At 40.3% G+C, this 19,288-nt stretch overlaps 1 protein-coding gene across 9 annotated transcripts in view; it reads left to right on the top strand.

Moving 5' to 3' along the window:
• N4BP2 (NEDD4 binding protein 2) overlaps window positions 1–19,288 on the top strand; it is a 63,453-nt gene that overhangs the window by 9,124 nt on the left and 35,041 nt on the right. For 2 of the 9 annotated variants that reach the window (XM_080408074.1, XM_080408075.1), the window contains exons 1-4: window positions 6,914–7,049; window positions 9,110–11,097; window positions 17,801–17,915; window positions 18,214–18,386. The gene's annotated coding sequence lies outside the window, so the exon portion shown is untranslated. Of the gene's footprint in view, window positions 1–223; window positions 326–6,897; window positions 7,050–7,069; window positions 11,098–12,013; window positions 15,565–17,800; window positions 17,916–18,213; window positions 18,387–19,288 lie in introns of those variants that run through there. The other 7 variants (XM_080408067.1, XM_080408072.1, XM_080408071.1 and 4 more) reach the window with 7 other exon arrangements.

Here is a 19,288-nt window from a genome sequence, read left to right as displayed (position 1 = left end):
CAATGTGTTTTATGAATGGCTTGAGGGGATAATCATTAAAACATTACACCACTACACCATTTGGGAACTTGAATATCAAAATTGGAATGTCAAACCCTTGTAAAGAACAATTTGAATTTAAATTAAAAAAAAAAAAATTACTTCTTTGGATTGTTGCAGTTCCAGTCTCTTCATCTTTATGATTCTGCTTCAATTAATGCACTGGGTGTTTGCATCCATGCAGGTCATCAGCCAGCATGACAGAGGAGCACACTGAGAACATAGTGATCCAAGAACCAACAACAGGGAATACTTAGTATCAGTGGATGGTTTTCTTATATTGAAGGTACGTGGCAGCAGAGAAGATAACTAAGGTTATTTGAACCAGTACTTGAATGGGTATTTAGCAAAGCAGACAATGAATTGGTGTCTGAAGAGAGGACAGGATATCAGGTATTGAGTAAACAAAGTCAGAATTAGGCTAGACAAGGCAAGAGCAAATACAGAAATAAGAAATCCATAGTCATGATAAATGTGCTCAGTAATACAAAAGATGTGGTCACAATACTCAGATTTCTAACCAAAATTCTCCATGATGGAATATAAAAAAGTCCATGATGGTAAAGTGTTCACTGAAGGTGATGATATTAAATGCCAGCAGAGGGATTACTGCTTGTAAAGTAGACTGATACATATCCACTTACAATTTCACCAACATCTAATACCACTATTTATATCCTATCTGAATTTGGCAAGGCAGCTCATGTGTACTCTGTGTAATAGACTATAACTACACTGTATCAAGCACATAAACACTTGCTTTCTTAAGTACATCTCTGTACTGTTCCTTTTATCTTCCAGACACTGAACACTTATACCTAATACTTTGTATTTTCAGGGAAGCACAGCATGCTAAAATAGTAAACTTCCTTTATCTGAGACTATTAAAAAGACAAAGACTTTTGAGCCAACGTGTGAACATTTTAAGTCACTACTTTAGATCTACTCAGTTTTTGCTTACAGAATACCATTGATCAATGTTTAATCAATATTTTTTAAACTTCCTTTAAGATCTGCTCAGCAGCTACCTCTAATCCAGCACATGAAGAAGAAAACTTGAGTGAACCATTTTTTTCACTCATTTTCAGTATCCTTTAGCTTGACACTGCCTGGATGCGCTCTGTTAGGCTTGTATCCTTCTTCAAAAACTGTAACTATTATGTTCTCTCACACAGCTTCATAGTAAAAAAGATGTAAATGAAAAAATATGTGGACAAGTCTTTCAGATTCTGAATATAGTAAGAGAGAACAGAACAATATTACTTCTAGGGGAGAAAAAATTTATGTAGCAATAAATCCTTAAAACCCCTAAGGTAGCAGCTTCATAGAGCAAGGAAGAAATAATACTAAAGGAAGTACACACTGACGTAAATTAAAAAAACCCAAGGGCTTTATAGTTTCCTGAATTTAAGCAAATTTGCAATAATACTTCGTCTGTCTTACCAAATCCTTATTTTGGTGTTTGTCTCTCTGCTCCTTTTCAAAAGGTTTGTCCCTTGGTCTGTTGTCAGATATGAGAAATGGGAACACAAGAAATGTATGAATGAACAGGAGAAATGGGAGGAGCAAAAATGAATACGTAGTAGAGAATCTGCAGCTGGTTGAGAATGTAGGGAGTTTCATGTAAGCAAGCAAAAACTGCAGAGTAAAAGAAGGTGAAAGACATAGCCCTGAATGAATTGCAAGGATATTTTAAATATCTATTTGTGATCAGTAAGTACAGTTTTTCCAAATTCAAGCTGAACTGGAGAAATCAAATTCTGAGAACAATATGATTGTATGTTCTGTTATATATCTTAAAACTAGTTACACCTGCAGTTCATATTTACTTAATATTAAGGCTCCTTTTGAATTTGGTTTTGGCTTTGCTTATTCAGAAGGTACAAAAATAATCTTTTCTGAAACTAGCTGAACACACTTGCAAGAAGATTTTTTAAAAACAGAGCATGGTTTTAAAGTTCAAAGTTTAAAAGGAGATTGTTGTGTATTTCTTTTGCCCCGTTTACATTTGAAGGGGAGTTCCAGGTCAACTGGAGAGCCACATCAAAATATATTGGGAGCTTTTGTTTCTGCATGCACATGTTCTGCCTTGTGTTTTGATGCTGTCATAGTTAGTAAATGTCTTCTTGCTGAGCCTGGGGAAGAACATGTATGTGACAGTGTCTGCAGTTGCACTTGGGAGAGACACAACTTGCCATCCACAAAGGGGTAAACCTGACAGTGTAGAGTGTTGAAAGGTAAATGAAACAAGCTTACATTATGGATGTTGTTTGTTTTCTAATTCAGTCCTTAGGTTTAAACATAATCCAGATAGGGATTTACTTGTATGCATCTTTGATCACTGCTGAATTTGAAAAGTAGATTTTTAACCAGCAACAATTAGAAGAGCCCAAAAACATTTGCCTTTAAGGGTCATCAGTCACAAACTGTTTAATGCTGTTGAGGAAAATAATTACCAACATGTGTATGAATGAGGGAAAAATTGGCGATTTGTTTTGCTGAGTATTTAACTTTTTCATTTTCTACTCTTCAGTACTGTGTAGTATATATAGTGTATTTTTTGTACCTGGAAAATAGGCAAGTTCATAACACTGATGTAAAGATAAAATACTTACTTGATTTTGAGGTATACATTGTTCTCTCCTAACCATCACCACTGCAGAAGAAGAAATCATACCTCAGAAATTGAAAATATTAATTACTCCCATTTCAGTGTTCTTTGAAGTTAGTGTGTTCTTTCTTCTGGATTTTGGAAAATGTAAACAGAGGAATAAAGTAATTGAAAGAGTTCAGTGTTTGACCATCTATTTGAAGAAAGCTTAAACATGTTTTCCTGCTGGTTTTATCAACTGTTTTCAGGTTTTTGTTTGGGTTGGGTTTTTTAAGTCATCTATTGCAGATGGTCTCAGATCCAAATTACATTATCTCAGCTCCATCCTGAATTGTGTGTGTGAGCTAAATCTGGTTACAGATACCAATTTGAATGTCAGGAGCTAGGGCAGGGTGGAGCGGAGCTTGTATTAAGATCAGAGTCTCTAGTTCTCTGAACTTGGAATTGTCATAAATTTGGCAGGTCCAGCTAACTAGTTTTCACCTAGTCTTCAAACAAATCAGAAACTATAGACTGTTCTATTACAAGGAGTGACTGTCATTTTTTCTCTGAAACTGTGAGATGGTCCTTTGCTGCCTGCAGCTTTCTAAATTTGAGTTTCTTTTGTTGCTGGTGTTATTCACTGGGAAGGAATGTAGCCCCATTTCCAGTGACAGAGGGTGTGAAATGTTAAAAAGTAGAAGTGATAGGTGGATTTTAAGGGTGGGGGGAGTCACAATTTACAGGAAGGCGAAAGGCAGCCTTATTTGCCATTCAGCAGCGACCAAATACCCATGGAGTTGGTTTCCTATCTCAATAATTAGGTTCTATCATGACAGTTACAAAGAATAACATACCGAAGAAAGGATTTCCTTTATAAAAAAAAAAAAAAAGAGGTAGTCTATACAACTGTTTTTAAATGCATATCAGTCCCTGCTCCCTTCCCCTATCTCCTTGACTTCTTGTTTTAGCATAAGACACGCAGCATACAAGTGATTCAAGTTCAGAAACTGGTTCGTGACATTTAATTCATAAATCAGTGCTAGTGAGTTTAAACCACGGTAAGTTCCTTAATCTATTTTTATAAGCATTTGGAGTAATTTGCAGATGTTTGCGACAGAAGTCAAGCGCAGGGGTTGCTGTAGCTACCCAGCTTTTGTGTAGCAAATGGTGACTGAGGAAAATGGACACTAAGCAGGATACCTGCAAGATACGTATATATAATAGAATTTTGAAACCATTGAGTTGTGGTATTAGAAAATTTGGTAAAATTTTGGAGGTCTGGATAGGATATGTACTTGGAGATAAGACCTCTATGAAACTCTTTGGGGAAAGAAATAAAATAGATTTTTACGTTGTTTTAATCATCTGTTAATTGAAGGCCAGTCATTGTGAGGTAAATGGATTTGTAAATCAGTTATGATTGGCAAGCAATTAACTTCTGGTAAATGAATTGTACAGACAATAGAGTAGAGTCTGTCTTGTCAGGTAAAAGCATTTGTTCATTCAAGTGACATTAATAGATGATTGAAACTTGCCTAAAATTTGGCTCATACTTAACATTAGATTTACTTAGAAATTCCACTCTGCAGCAAAGTCCAATGTTTTAACATTTTAAAATTTCTAAATCAGAGCAAACAGTAGGCATCCTAAAAACTTCCAGTACAATGGAAGTATTGGGTTTTATTTAAAATCACTGAAAAGTTGTAATTATTTCCCCCCTGCCCCCAGTATTTTAGTAAAATGAAATGGACTGATAACCTTTAACATCACAAAACCCATACAATTTGAAAATATATAAACTAAAAGCCAATTTTTTACTTGAAATAGTATTACATAGTCAAAAGAAAAGAATAACCGATAGTTTTTTTTCCTTTTCTTTATGTCAGACTGACTTCTTCAATAAATTTTTGGTTTTGAGTGTTTAATTCTGCATCTCAGCATGACTTGGTCACGTTAAGTAAACTTGGGAATTAATATATTTGAAGAAATGCATCTGTTTTGTTCTAAGGAAAACAATTACTTTAGGTGATACAGAATACCTTAATGTGATAAAATCCTGATACGAGTAAGGTAATTTGTACTTTTTACATGCTGTCATGGTGACATTAAACAGGTAGGAACATAAGTTTATTTTAAGTGTCTAATACATGTTATATTGTTCCAATTAAAAGAAACGAACTTTTTTCTCTTTCAGCCTCTGCTCAGTTTTTTCCTTAGTGAAGACAAAGTCTTAACACAGGATGATTCAGATTCAGTACCTATCACTTACGTTAGGGATTTGACTCTAGGTAAGATATCCCAGGAGAAGCTTGCCAAAGAAAATAAAACGCTGAAGACTCACTGCAGATTCTTGAATGATGTTAGTTCTGTCTTAACCTAGAAAATTTTAGCCCAGTTCAAAATCAATCACAGTTACAATTTCTTCTGCAGCTGTTCTTAACAACAACTGCCTGAAGGCAGTTACCTTGCACATTAGAAACCTGGAGATTTTCAGTCCTGGGGCAGTTTTGTTCTTACAGCCCTGGCTTTACCAATGAATGGAGGCCATTAATGATACCGTTCCTTGGAAATGTCCTCTTTACTGATCAGCTTACAACAACTGTTTTTTTAAAAACAGTAAGTAAACCTTCACATCCTGTTGAAATTCCAGTTCAGATAACAGCATCCTGCTTACAGAGGTCCTACAATTTAAACTAGATAGTAACCATTAACCTACTCTGTGGTATTGCATGTTGTAGTTAAACAGCTGTTGCATTTTGTTTCAGAAGTGATGTCAGCTAACTGACGTATAAAGTGGATCCGCCATAGCTGTCAATTTCCTTGTTTTTTACAAGACATTTTGGTGGTGGTAAAAGTTACAGAAGTGTCAAACATGATTCATTTTTTTTCTCTTAAGCTTGGTCTAATTACTGCAGTGATATAAATTAAATCTGACATTTTTACAATAATACAGATAATGCATTGTTCTTACACCATGTCTTAAATACACTGATCTCTAACATCTCTGATATTAAATTTGCCATGGGATAGGATCATTGCAGTTTTTTTTAAAAACAGAGGCAGTGTATTCAACAGATAAAACCATGACAGTTACAATTGAAGTCAGCTTAATACTTTTTATCGCATGCCAAGGAGGCATATTAAACATAATTTGTTTTTCCTTTCTGCATTTTAAACAGATCAGGATGGATTTTTGATATCCATGAAAATTGACATATCAGATTGATAAAAACAGCATAGCAGAGAACATCCAATAAAGGAATCAGATTCATCACAAATCAAAACTGAAGTGTGAGCCTATTCCAAATTCAGAAGGGCCTTGTAGCAATGAGGCTTCTGTCAACTATACAAGTATGACCTCATTCTTTGCCTGCTGAGAAGACACAATTAAGTAGAATTCTTTACTTCTTAGATTACGACAGTAATTGTCATCATCCCTCTGCATCTGCTTTCCAAAAACCCAGTCATATTTGTAGTTCGTATATTCTGGTGATGTTTAGTATAATGGGTATAATAAGGAAATGTTATAACTGTTTTGTAATGTATCTGGAGCATCTCATTGAAATACAAGTACTTTAAATGAAGATTAGTAATATGCTGCTTAAGAATGCCTTTAAATGAGAATTCAAAAAATTAGAACTATTAACTTTCAGCAGTAACCTTATAAACTACTTTGATAGTTTACTGACACATTGGCAAATCAAAGTACTGATTTCTTAAGTAACTTCTCAATTCATTAGTGATAATGCTGGAATTAGTGACTTGCTCACCTGAAAATGTGATCCTATTGAAATCAGCAGAATTTTTGCTGTTGTCTTAAGTGGGCAAAAAATGCTCCATGAGATAGATTTTTGCTGCATCTAAAGACTACTTTTTCCCCATTTAAAATAATGCTGAAATAGAGCTCTGCATAAAGGGAATTAAGACATTATTTTAATTTAGTTGTAATAAAAGTGTACTATTTGGAATGAAAAAATGCACATATGCACTAACTAGCATTACTGCAGTGATACTGTTTCTACAGGACCAATAGCTATATGGAACAGAAGATCAATGTATTTCAAGTATCGAAGCCAGATGTGGAGTTCCTTTGTGGAGCTAAACCACCACAAATCACTATGCGTTTGACTTTAATCTGGAGAGGGGTGGAAGAAAGAGACAGTTATGTGAGTTAGTGTGCAAACATTTATTTTTCTAACATTTCTATCCTTCCTTCCCCCCCGGCCCTGCTTTTTTTTTTTTTTTTTTTTTTTTTTTAACTTAAGGAATTAAATTTTTACTTCGGAAATCAAATTCTGGCTGAGGGAAGAGTTATCTTTTGTAGGAACACAAACTCCAATATCACAGACAAAGTAATATTAACTGGAGACACAGTCATTTGAAGAAGTGAAGTTAAACATCTTAAATCAGCATTAAGGTAAATCTATTAAAAAATAAAAAAAAGGGAAAAGCTAACACTTTTTATTTCCCCCAATGGTAAATGAAACCTAAAGGTGGCAACAGAATGTTGCAGTCTCGTTAGGAAGTGAAAGGTTATAGCATGGAGAGACTGAATCAAGTTTTATGAAAATGGTTTCTGCAGGAACTAGATGAGAGCTCTTTTCATCTCTCCTCTCTGAAGGAAGGAAAAACTCATGATAATTTTGGGCTTTGACTGTATATATTAATGGCCCAAACTAAAATTCTGAATAATGATAAAAACTGTATCTGAAGTTTCTGTTAAGATACTGTAAAGATTTACTACAGGCAGGCATGAATTTTTAATGCACCCTAATTTCTCAGGCATTTTCCTACAGTATTTATTATTGTATATTCAACATGTTACTGTAAGTAGAAGTCTGTAAAATGGACAAAATTAAATACATCTTCTTGCCGCACCAGAATGTTCATTAAACCATAAGTTTAGCTGCAAATTGTTCCTGCAAATCAAAATGTGATCTAATCTTTTTAACTATAGACCCTCAAAGACAAATTGAGCATATAAGAAAGGAAATCACAATTTGCTGAGCAGACTTAAGCTGTATATAATCAGAAACATTAAAAGGGACTGACATTTCCTTTTTTTTATGGCCCAACTCTGGTAATAATACTATTTTAATGCAATATGCATTAAATATGCATTAATAAGCAACAACACGGTAAAGTCTTTTTTCCACTTTGAGAAGGTAGCTTTGTAGAAGCTAAAATGGAAAATCTGTTGTTAAAGCATTCAGAGAAGACCAGACTAAACACTTGAGCCAAACAGCACAGATTACATGCTATAGGTTCAAACCACTCCAAGTAAAAGCAAGCCAACTTGTAGACATAAGGAGAGACAAAGGAATGAAAAAAAACCCACCCCAAAACAGTAGCAGATAATAGGTGGTTATTTGAAAAAGTTATGTGAGTACTCAAAAAAAAAAACCCAAAACCACACATACTTGAAAGAACCTCTATTACAGTGATTATAATTATCTAGATACCAAAATCCCTATTTTAAAGCATTAACCGTGGTAGTGCGAAATCTGCCAGTACCCAAATTAGTCTGGCATTTTCATGGTGTCAAATACTGTAATATGTACAACTGGCAAAGAACATAGTTTCATGCATCAAGTGCCAGCAGCAACACCCCAGTAGCAGTGCAGTTTAATGGAGGCTATCAGACTTAAGTGTAATGAAAACCTCTCTCTTCCTCTTTTTTGGCAACCTTAAAAATATAAAAATGCAGTCATTAGACTGGAATTTACATGACCTATTTTTCCAAACCTATGATTAACACATTACCAGCATCACACCCTTAAAGAAAAACAATTTTATTTCTTATACTTGTCCAGACACTGAGCACATGAAGTAAGGAAACAGTTCCTGGTACATGAATGAAAGCATCACTTGACACCACATGCACACACAAATTCTGATCAAGGCTTTTCCTCCAGATTTTTGGACATGTACAGTTTCAGTGTATTGAGTAATTATTGATTTTCCTTTTGTAAGTCGTGGCCAGAAACAGTTTTTTTGATACTTGCCAGCACCTCCTGTGGATAAGTATGTATACGTTTTACGTATTGTATTAGAAATGTAAATGTTTGTCCTTGTTTATTTAAACATTGCATATGATAGAACTACAAGATAAGCACTAAACCAGCAAAGTGACAAGCAAATTAGCAATGCCTAAATCAATTTAATTCATAAAACATTAAATGCTTTGAATACTAATTTCAAAACTTATAAAGTTACTTTTACTGCAAAATATATACAATTCTACGTATAAAACCTATTTACCTTCCTGTTGCTGTGCTACCAAATAGGCAACACTTTGAGACTGTGATCCCTACAAGCTCTAGAGAAACTAGTCTGAGCACCCTTCTGCAGTTTTCACAGAACAGCTATAGTGAGCTACCCACGCATAGTTAATTCACCTTAAAACTCGCTATAATTTTTGCACTTACTTATTCTTTATTGACATCAATTCTAAAGCTGCATCTCTAATGGAAACAGGTTGGCCCTGTTGGCTGAGGAAAGGACTCTCCAGCACCCAGAAAGAAGCTGCAGTGGGACTACGAGTGACTGAGGCACAAAGCTGTCCCTGACTTCTTGGTCGTTCTTGCGAAGCGTGTAAGATAGGTGCCAAATAGGCAGCGCTTTAGTAGGCTGCTGAAGGCCACTTCTCGTTTCCCTCTCTGAAGGAGAATGACGGACAAAGGAAGGTCGGGGGTGCTGCCTCGTTCTTTAATGGGGATGAAACACAATGTGAGGGACCTTAGGGCTGGGAGACAACCTTACCCCCCTCGGGGGGAAATGCTTCTCCCCTTTCACAGGAGTGTTGTTGATTCTGTTCTTCTGTTCGCTAGGAAAATCACAACGGGACACCTCCAGCCACCGTCCTCCTGAGGCATTGTGCCCTAAGGGGAGACGGTTGAATACAGATGGCAAGGAGGTATCTCAAGACAATGGGGTGTAGGAAGGCACCCATTTCCTTCTGGGAATCGAATGAACAAGTGTGAAGAAGTGAAGGCCCTGCTTATTATCTTGCTAGGACAGGCAGGGAGACAGAGCTGACAAGGATGCCTATGGGCTATGTAATGAAGACCTATTCTTAGAAATTGGTAATGGGTAAATGTCATCGGTAATTTTCCAAATACACTTTAATGCCCGTTTGTTAACAGTGAAATTTCTGAGATCAGCACACTTCTATAAAATTACAGAAAAGCTTCCCAGTAGAACCTCCTCATCTTGAGTGCTGGGTTGGCTTTTTATTTTTTTAATGTTTTTACTTTTAAAAGCTTTGCCCCTTTTCTTGTGTTTGTTGATAAATGCAAAACTCATTCAGGTACCTAGTTCCCATCATGGTGGCTTCACAGCAGTTCTAATTTAAGAACTACTTATCATCATCTCAGTCTGTCAGGAGCATGTCTCCCTTCCTTTTCATCTTTCCATAATGTTCCATTGCACATCTCCATCAAATGTCCACTGCTTGTTGCAGATAGCGAAGCCCTCTCCTAACCAGCTGCTCCCCGATTCTTCGGTTGCAGCTCACAACCTCCACAGCGATCGCTGATGCCAGATCTCGCCAGGCTCAACTCGGCTTCCCGAAAAACTCCTCTGCCCGCCGCGGGGGTTTCTCCTCCCGCACCAGCCCGCAGATCCACTGCATCATTCTGGATTGCAGGAGCCCTCTCTTCTGCTGCGAGTTAGGAATTGCTTAGTAAAACCGGGCAGCGGCACACGAAATGAAACATTTGTCCTTTTTGTTACAAGTTTGAAACCTGTCACTCGGCTTTTCTCGGACTCCGCCATGGGCAGTTGTTTGCTGAACTCGCCGACGCCCTGTCACCACGGATATGCCCCCTACAGGCAGGCTCTGCCGTGCCACCCGGGGCTTCCCGCACCGGCAGAGCAGTCGCCCTTCCCGAAGGTGAACGCGCGGAGCTGTACCGGCAGTCAGCTTGTACCGGTAAACACTGGGACAGGCGGCGAGGGCCGTCCCCCGGGGAGCTGAGCTGCCCTCAGCCGGCCCTCGGCTGGTGGGAGGCGGCAGCCCCCGCCCCTGCCCCGCTCCCGCGTTTCCTCTCCCTTTCCTTCCGAAGCGGCCCCTTCGCCGGGGGGCCGGGCCCGGCGATACCCCGCAGGAGGCCTGAGGCAGAGCCCCGCCAGCAGTTCCCGCCCTCCCGCCTCAGCCGCGCGGGACACCCGAGGCGGGGAGCGGCCGCTGCCTCCGCCCCTCGCAGGCCCGGTCCGCGCGGCGGCGGCGGTGCAGCCGGGCGAGGCGCGCAGAGGCGGGAGCGGCCAGGGCGGCGCTGCGGGCCCCGGCCGTGTGGGGGGCGGCGCGGCGCGGAGCCTCCTCCCGGGCTGTCCTTCCCCGGCCGGACGGAGAGCGGCACTGTGTCGCCGCAGCGCGCGCTTCCCCGGAGCCTCCCCCGCCGCCGCGCAGCTCTCCAGACCCTGCGTCCGCCGGCGGCGGAAGCGAGCGAGCCGAGCGGCGGGAGGTAAAGGCCGGCGGGACCTGGCGCGGAGCGGCGGGACCAGGGAGGAGTCTCGCCCTCCCCCTGCTCCCGATAGGGCGCGGGGCCCGGCGCTGTTCGCCGCGGCCTCCGCCATCTCGGGGGCGGGGAGGCAGCCGGCTCCCCCGGCGGCTGCGGGCAGCCTTCCCGCGCTGGTGGCTGCGCGGAGGCACCCCTGGATGCGTACCCGCGTCGCGGCGGGCCTGGTGGCGCTGAGGGGCCCGTCCTTAGGCGTCACTGTAGAGGAGTTGCCAGCGGGTGGGAGGGGAGGCAGCGGGGCGGGTGCTGCGCGGCGGGCGGGCCCGCCCGCCAGCCGGGGGCTCGCCGCGGGTGCTGGGGCCCCGCTAGCAGCCGCCCTGCGCGGGGAAGGGGCCGGGGCAGCCTCCTCACTGACGGCCGGTGGGTCCCTGCGCCGCCGGACTGAGGCCGCCGCTCGGGACTGCCCTGCGCAGGGGCCTTCCTGTGGGCCCGCGGCTGGAGCAGCCTGGGAGGGCCGCGGCCCGGCCTGCCCTGCCCCGCCGGCAGCCGCGGCCTGTGCGGCGGCACCGGCCGCTGGAGGCGAGGTCGGGGCTGGCGGGTCGGTGGGAATGCCTCGCCCGTTTGTCCCTAGCAAGTGATGTGGAGCGGCCGTCAGCCTTAAAAGCGTCTCGCGAAGCTCCTCGATATAAGTTCACTCCGTGCAAAAAGAAATGAAAAAAATGTTTGTACTTTTAAGGGGTTCGTTTTGAACAGTTGTGAACTTGCTGAAACATGTTTATGGCGTGGTTATTTGTGTCCGTAGGGTAGTATTGACACGTGCTTTGGACACGGTCTGGAGTTCTGCTGATCAAGTGCCATAAGGTCACTGGGACCTAAGAGGAGCCTGACTTCAAAGGAGTCACTTCCCCATATTTATTATTACTTCTCTTAACTCTTGTTCTAAATGACTAAGAGCAGTTCGATTCTTAAGAGACACTTAAAACAAACGTTTTTATACAGCATCTTGATAAAGTTTAGCATGCATCTCAGGTCTTTCAGTAGGACCTTGTGAAAAGGTGAGAATAATTCATATGGAACTTAAAAAAAAAAAACCTTCCAGAAGTATTTTGGGTATTTGAGGTAAAGAACAGAGAAGATCATCAGATGGCTTTCCATCCATTTCACCTTCACTGCAATAAAAGCTTTAGCTAATACATCTTGGGATGTGATTGGAGAGCCAAAGGTTGAGATGAACCTGAAGCAAATTACAGAAAGGCAGAAAAATTGAAGTATGGTATACATTTGTAAGCATGAGAGTTTTATCCTTGATTTAGCTGGGTAGAGTCACCACGGCAAGGGCAGGGCTTGCTTGTCGTGTGTTTGCAGCACTTTGCAGCTGCATTAGTTTCTGTTCCTATGGATTATGTGAAGAGCTTGTGAAGGAAGTTCAACAGCATCAAAGCACACCTTAGAAATCCTTTAATTTATTAAGCCTATAATTTAACTCCTTATCGGCTTTCCTCTGTTGAGCTTTTGTTTTGGTTTTAACTGTGGAGTTGTATTTTTTTTGGTGGTCTTGTTTACTTTTTTCTTTCTTTTTTCTTTCTTTTTTTTTTTTTTAAAGAACTCTTTCCTGTCTTTTATTGATATTAAGGCATTTCAGCAGGGGAAGGCACTGATGTAGAGGGAAGTAAGTATCTTGGTGTTAAGGAACGTGAAAGTGCAGTAGCACCTGATAAAACTGTTAGCCTAGACATGGTATTAGGAAACATCCCTGGTATGCTTACAGCTGTACAGCTATTTCACTTTAGTGATATAGATGGATTGTAACACAAAAGAGCATTATGTTGTCTTGAATTAGTGTATAGATATGTTGTAATAGGGACTTCGGAGGGTTGTAGTTCCAAGGTGTTGTGTGGTCTCTTGTCTTTCACGCCTACCTGTGTACTGATCTGTAGTATATGCTAAATGGCCAGTGTAATTGGTCTAATTATTATTTTAAACAGAGTTCTGATGCATGTGAATTCAGCTCTGGTAAAAGTTTCTGAATTTTTAGTCCTTGAGTTTTAGGAAGTTGTTGCCTTTGTTTTTCTTATAGAGGCTCTGCTACTATAAAAATGTCAATGGGGTGTTAATTAGCTGTCACATTGCCTCTCAGAATTAAATAAAGTTATACACTGATATTTTCTCCTGAATACCGCCATCATTATGGAAAAGGTTAAGTTTTTCACTCATGATTCCACTGGGTTTTTTAATCTACCAGTGGGTTGGTTTATGTAACTGATCTGTGTTCCATCTCAAAAATTGCCTGTGTTAAATCACCATTTAAAACTATTTAAGTGGACCTTGCTTATGTTTTTTACACTCTTAGGAGGTGAAGTCATGTGAACTACCTTCTGAAGGTAAATGACACATTTAAGTCTGTATCAAGTAAGTAATGACAGTCATTTGAAGGCTGTAAGCTTGGAGTACATAGATCAGGATGAAGTCATCCATCTATCTGTAGTTTACCTTAAGCTCAAAATATTTATTATCTTTTTAATAGCTGTGTAATGGCTGTGTGTGCGCTGTGTTCAGCTGGTTTAGTGGCTTCAGCAGTGTAAGTGCACTTGAACGTATGAAGTTTGGCCTGGTAGGTCTGTGCAATGTAGTTTCCAGCATAGGCCCTGATATGTGATTCCGTGCCCCACCCCCCCACCCCCCCCCCCAGTATTTGGGATGTCTACATGAATAAGCTCATTCTTGTCTTGCTTTCTTTATGTAATATGGTTTCTTGCATTCTTTTTAAAATTATAATTGTGTAATGCAACTTGAATTGCTGTAAGTTGGTGAAGTGTATTATGTCTCACTGTGTTCCTGTTTGGGAAATTCTGGAGCGGTTCTCATGTTGCTCTTGTATGTGGACAATCAGCAAAGTTCACAAACTGCTTTATGTCTCTTTTCAACCTGACTCCTCAGCTTCCTGATGTGGCCACTACTGCTCTGAGCTCACTACTTGATAGATAGCACCATGGTGAAAAATCTGCTTTATGTTCCAGCGCACCTTCAGGTCCGATGCTCTGGTAGTCATGATTTCTCTTCAGTCTCCTGTTCTTGCGAGTGCTTTCTGCAAACCTGAATGCATCTTCATTTTGTTTCTGTATTTGAGCCCATGCTGCAGTTGAAAAAATTCTTGTGCTTCAGCTTTGTTGCAGTGTGCAGCAAACCTTCATTCAGAGTCACAGAACTGAGAACTGTATGAGGCTGTTTGGAGCGAAGTGGCAGCTGGGGATCACCAGAGTGCAGCACTGTATACGCATCACGGACTTGAAGGTCTTAAGCAGACCTTCAGGTAGGAGGAGATTATACTGCTGAAAGCTGGCCAGACAGTGCTGCTTTGAATTGTTCTATCACACACAAGGGAAAGGTGTGCAGCTGAGAAGCCTTTGTTATGTGGAAGCTCCAGAACCAAGACCTGGTAGCATTGCAGCCCAGTCGTGTTAGAGTTGCAGCATCATCTTTAAGAAAAAAGTAAACGTGTCTTCATTTGCATCAACAGCTAAAGCAAACCAATATTTGGGAAGGTAGCATTTGCATTTATTGCTAGCCCTAACTGCTGCCAGTGCAGAAAACGCTAAATAAGTGTTGTTTTAATGTTCTGCTTTCCTTTCCTCCATAATGCTGCCTGCGTGTGTGTGTCCATGATAATAAGCATCACCTGTGATCTTCAGTAATAGTCCTCTTTTACAGTATCTCATCTTGATAGAACCAGTCCTCACCCTTGCTGCTGTCCTTTTGCTGACTTTCCAAGAACTCAAATAAATGCTCATCCTTTGGCCAGGTCTCATCTCAGTCACAGAAAAAAACCCACCCCAAAATTCTGAAGAAACAGAAAACAGTAATACAGCAGGATGAAAATTAACCTTGTTAGGACAGTCTTGCTCAGCTTTGTAATGTTTTATTTTCCTTTTTTTTATAAGCCTCGAATATTTTGTGCATTAGACTATATCATAGCTTCTTAGCTAGATATTGCCAGAGTTGCCGTTTATAAAAGATTACAAGCTATTTCCAGCAACTCACAGAAGCACCAAGTCTTGACAGGCACAGCTTTCTTTATGGGTTTTTTTCAGAGTGAGGTATGAAAGTTCATCTGGAGAGTATGTGAAAAGAAATACTGTTGTGCTAAGGAACTGTAATTCTGCAGAGATGTGTTACTTTTATTCACTGCCCTTCAGGCTGACTTTTGGACAGGGTCTCTAGAAACATGGTGTGGGCAAGTCACAGCTCCAGCTGGCAGGAATTCTCTTTTTCTCTTTCCAAATCTCTCTCTCTAGCCGTTTTAGAATGTGGAGTGGGAATACAATCTTAAGCAGTAGTACTGATTGTGGAAGGACCACCATAACCACAAATCTGGTCTTCTTCATTGCAGCCTGTTACATTGCTCTGGGGGCTGGACATAGGTCACAGTGAAGCAGCTGAGCTATGTGGAGTCTGCACTGGGGACAGACAGCCCAGGTAGCCTGCGTGTTCTGTTTCCTGGAAGACCTCTCCTCAAAGCTGAGTTTGGCACGGGCATGGGCATGTGTAACCTTTAGTTCAGCATGCTCAAGTAGGGCTGTGAGCTGTATGCGAGGCTACTAAAGAACATGGGAGGGAAGCTATAAAAGGATGTGGTATGTCTAAGCTCCCTTAGGGCTGGTAAGACATTTTGCAGATACTCATATTTGCTGCAAAAAACCCCAAATACAAGCAACAACCCTCTCTACCTAAACAAGGAAAACAGCTGCTTGTTGATTTTTCTAGCTTGTTGGGCTGTGTGTTTGCACACTCCATAATCCCAATGCCACTTACTTTCTTGCTGCGTCCCAAGCTTTGACCTTCAGGACACAGCAAAAGGAAACCGAGTACGAAAGTAGTACTTACCAAGCAGAGCTGGTGCTGGAGAATGTGCTTACTGGTGGCTCCCTACTACTGCCTTTCTGCTTTAATCATGTGTATGCTGCAGGAGATCTGCCTGTCTGGGAGCTTGTGCTCATCTGAATGGAGGGCCCCTAGCAAGAGCAGCTTCCTGGCTTAAAAGGAAACCTTGTGTTGTGGAGTTTGACAGCTTCTGTCACCTGTAAAACACCACCTGACTGTCACTGCAGGTTGACTTGTGATGTGGCATGTGGAGAAGAGCTTTTGAGTCATTCCTAGCAAATAGGGCTCTGATGTTCCTAAAAGTTTTATTTACTTACTAAGCATCTACTTTGGAGGAGTTTGTGCTGGTTTTGTACTCTTGAACTGTGTGTGTATTTGGACAAAGTTTTTGTTTTGTACTCAAAGCAAGATTTATTTTTTGCAGCTGCTTCAAAATAATCTGTCTCTGGTCCAGGCCATACACAAGGCTTAAAAATCACAAAAGTGGAAAAAACTCCTGGCAGAACAGATTGCCTAAAGCAAGTGTATTGAGACATATATGTCAGTGACTTGCACTTTGATGGAATTTGATGTGAAAAAGAGGACCTTAGTTAAAATTGTTGAAAAAGCCAAAGCCCTTGGAACAATCAGTGGGAATAGCAGAGTGGATGAAGCAAAAAAGCAGAAAAGCTGCTTGAAATGTTTTTAAAAGCACTTTGTCTCTAGCTGGGTATAGATTTTCACATTAAATAACAGAGCATTTAGGTGGCCTGTTCAGTTGCTGACTGCTGGCAGAAATGGAAAAATGCAAAAGGCTCCCAAACTGTCTCCTTTGCTACTCTTAACGCTTATTGAGAAAAATCTGCTGGAAGGCATTTCCTTTTTTCTTCCCTTTTTTACCTTCTGTTTTTTGGAGAGGGGGCTTAGATGTCCAGAAAGAAAAGCTTCTTGTTTTGTAAATACAGCTAGAGAGTGCAATGATTGGGTCTGTTTGATTTTTTTGTCTGCTTTTTTTCTCTTGTGCTTGTATTTAAATACTTAATTGTTTTGTTCCATTTATGAGACTTCAAAGTGCAAGTGAGCAAATCTGGAAATAACCTTTGTATTTTCGTGTGTGTTAGTAGAGCCTGATTCGGAAAGCAGAAATCTGAGCAGTGGAAGTAATGTAGCATTACAGTGTTATCAGGTACACTTCAGCATTTCTGTTGTGTTCTAGGTTGAATTTATATTCAGAGGTTAAATGTTCTATAAAACTTCTGAATGGCTTTTCAGCCTTTTCTGGTGTGTTTTCTGTGAAGCAACATAGTTGAGAGTGGGATAGATAGCATTATCTGCCTGCAATCTGTCCTTTACTTTGTAAATTTGGATTCTCATCTTGAAGTTCTTGCTTACGTGATGTGCTCTGCAGTTTTGATGGCAATTCTTAATGCTTTGGAGCAGTGGAATGAGGTTAGATGAAAAGTAGGAGACTGGTTTCTCAGTCTCTTGTGAGGACTGCTATGAAGTAATTGAGCCATCAACGTGCCATGTTAGGAGTGCTACAGAATATTTGTTCCAAGTTCTTTACCTGATTTAGGTGTGTATGCCCACATGTGTATGTGGTTTTGGATTTTTTCCCCCCAATTTATTTTAACAAGATTCAAAGCACAAGACTGTTGTCAGGAAAGTGAGCTCTAGACTAGTACGTACATTAGAATTAAGTCAGGCTTTGAATAGACCTAACTTCTTTGGTATGTATGCAGTGGATTAGGAGTTTGTAGCCACTTCAGTGAACAGAACTGCAGTTTTTTAGCATCAGTAAGGCATTGCAAATTAGTGGTGTAAGTAACATATTCTGATTTTGATGTACCAGGTTTTATTTGCCTAATTCCACACGTGATGGAACGAATCTTTTCTTGACCAGCATGGATATGTAGACCTTTTCAAGATGGTTAAGAACTGTGGTGAAGAACCAAGTGGGATGACAAGTGAGGAAGCTTACTTTTATTCCTAACTAATTTTGCTGCCATTATGTTATTTCTTTACCTGATGTAAGTCAGCTTTTTTGGATGAGAAATCAGTAGTTGAAATCAAGTAGGTATTCTTATCCTCAGGAAAACTTACATTTGAGCTCAACTTGGCATGTTGGGTACTTTTTCAGTAAAATGTCAGCTGTACTTAATGTACTAAAACCAATTAAGTGTATTACTCGGTGTTAAAACTTGCTTAAAGTTGTATGGTGTAAAATATCAATTTTAATTTGTGTTCTGATCATTTCTTTGTCAGGAGGGAGCATCCACTTCTGCTGACATCTGATTTGTATGTTTGAAAATATGGTTTCCTGACAGAAGAGTGTGTTGTATTTTTTAACAGCATATCTTTAATAGATGTGCCATCAGTGGTGGTTTCGGAAAGATGAGAAGGCACCCATTGCGGGGCAACTTGGTGAAGCTGAAAATGTAAGTTCTATGCCATTACTATTTTATTTGAATTACAAATACAGGTGCTTTTTTTTCCCAGTCTCTCCAGCATGTCAGTATATGTGTGTGTGTGTGTGTTTTAAAAGCCAGAAGATTCAAATGAACATTATATTCTAAATATTTTATGTAGTTTGAAATTAAAAATATGTTTAAAAATTCCAAACCCCAACCAAAATAAAAAAACCCCAACCCTCAAACCAACCTCTTCTGTATCTATGGCATTAACTTCTTTAAATTGATCAGAGGAATCTGAGAATACATATAAATCAGGCAGCTTTGGTGATATTGGTTGAATGTTACATTGTGTCAAGGCTGGAGACTTCCTTTGTCCTTAAAGAAGGAAAAGAAGTAATGTTTATTAACTTATTTGTCATTTGAACTTGATCACAGTTCAGCCAGGAATTCCTGTGCTGCTGAATGCTTTTAGTAAACCTTGAATTGTAGTTAGAATATGTTTCTGGTCTGTTTGCTTAAAAAATAAGTTCTCATAAGGACTTTGGAAAATTATGTTTACTGCTGATTGTTTCCCAGTGCAGTAGCTCTGATTTGAAGAGCTTTGTTGCTGACCTCAATATCAACTAACTCACTTAAAATGTTTAGAATATTTCTTCCTTTATTTCTTCCTTTATTCTGTGTTCTGTCTCTTCTTGAATACTACCTGTTTCCTTCTCTTCCTATGCTTGAGTTCACATGTGTAATAGGACTTGCAGTCAGTCCACTCTACTTGAGAATTTTGATGCATCTTGAAAATGCCAAGCTACCATGTGTGGTTTCTAAGAAGACACCCTAGTGTAAAAGATGTAGGAGATGTGCCAGGCCTTCATTAGATGTTTATTCAGAAACTGCATATACATTTTCATGTTACGCTGAAAGTGAAACAG

This window comes from Falco punctatus (assembly GCF_963210335.1).
Source record: "Falco punctatus genome assembly, chromosome: 1".
Classification (NCBI taxonomy): domain Eukaryota; kingdom Metazoa; phylum Chordata; class Aves; order Falconiformes; family Falconidae; genus Falco; species Falco punctatus.
Note: the sequence above shows the minus strand (reverse complement) of the source record. Positions and strands in the feature narration are given on the sequence as shown.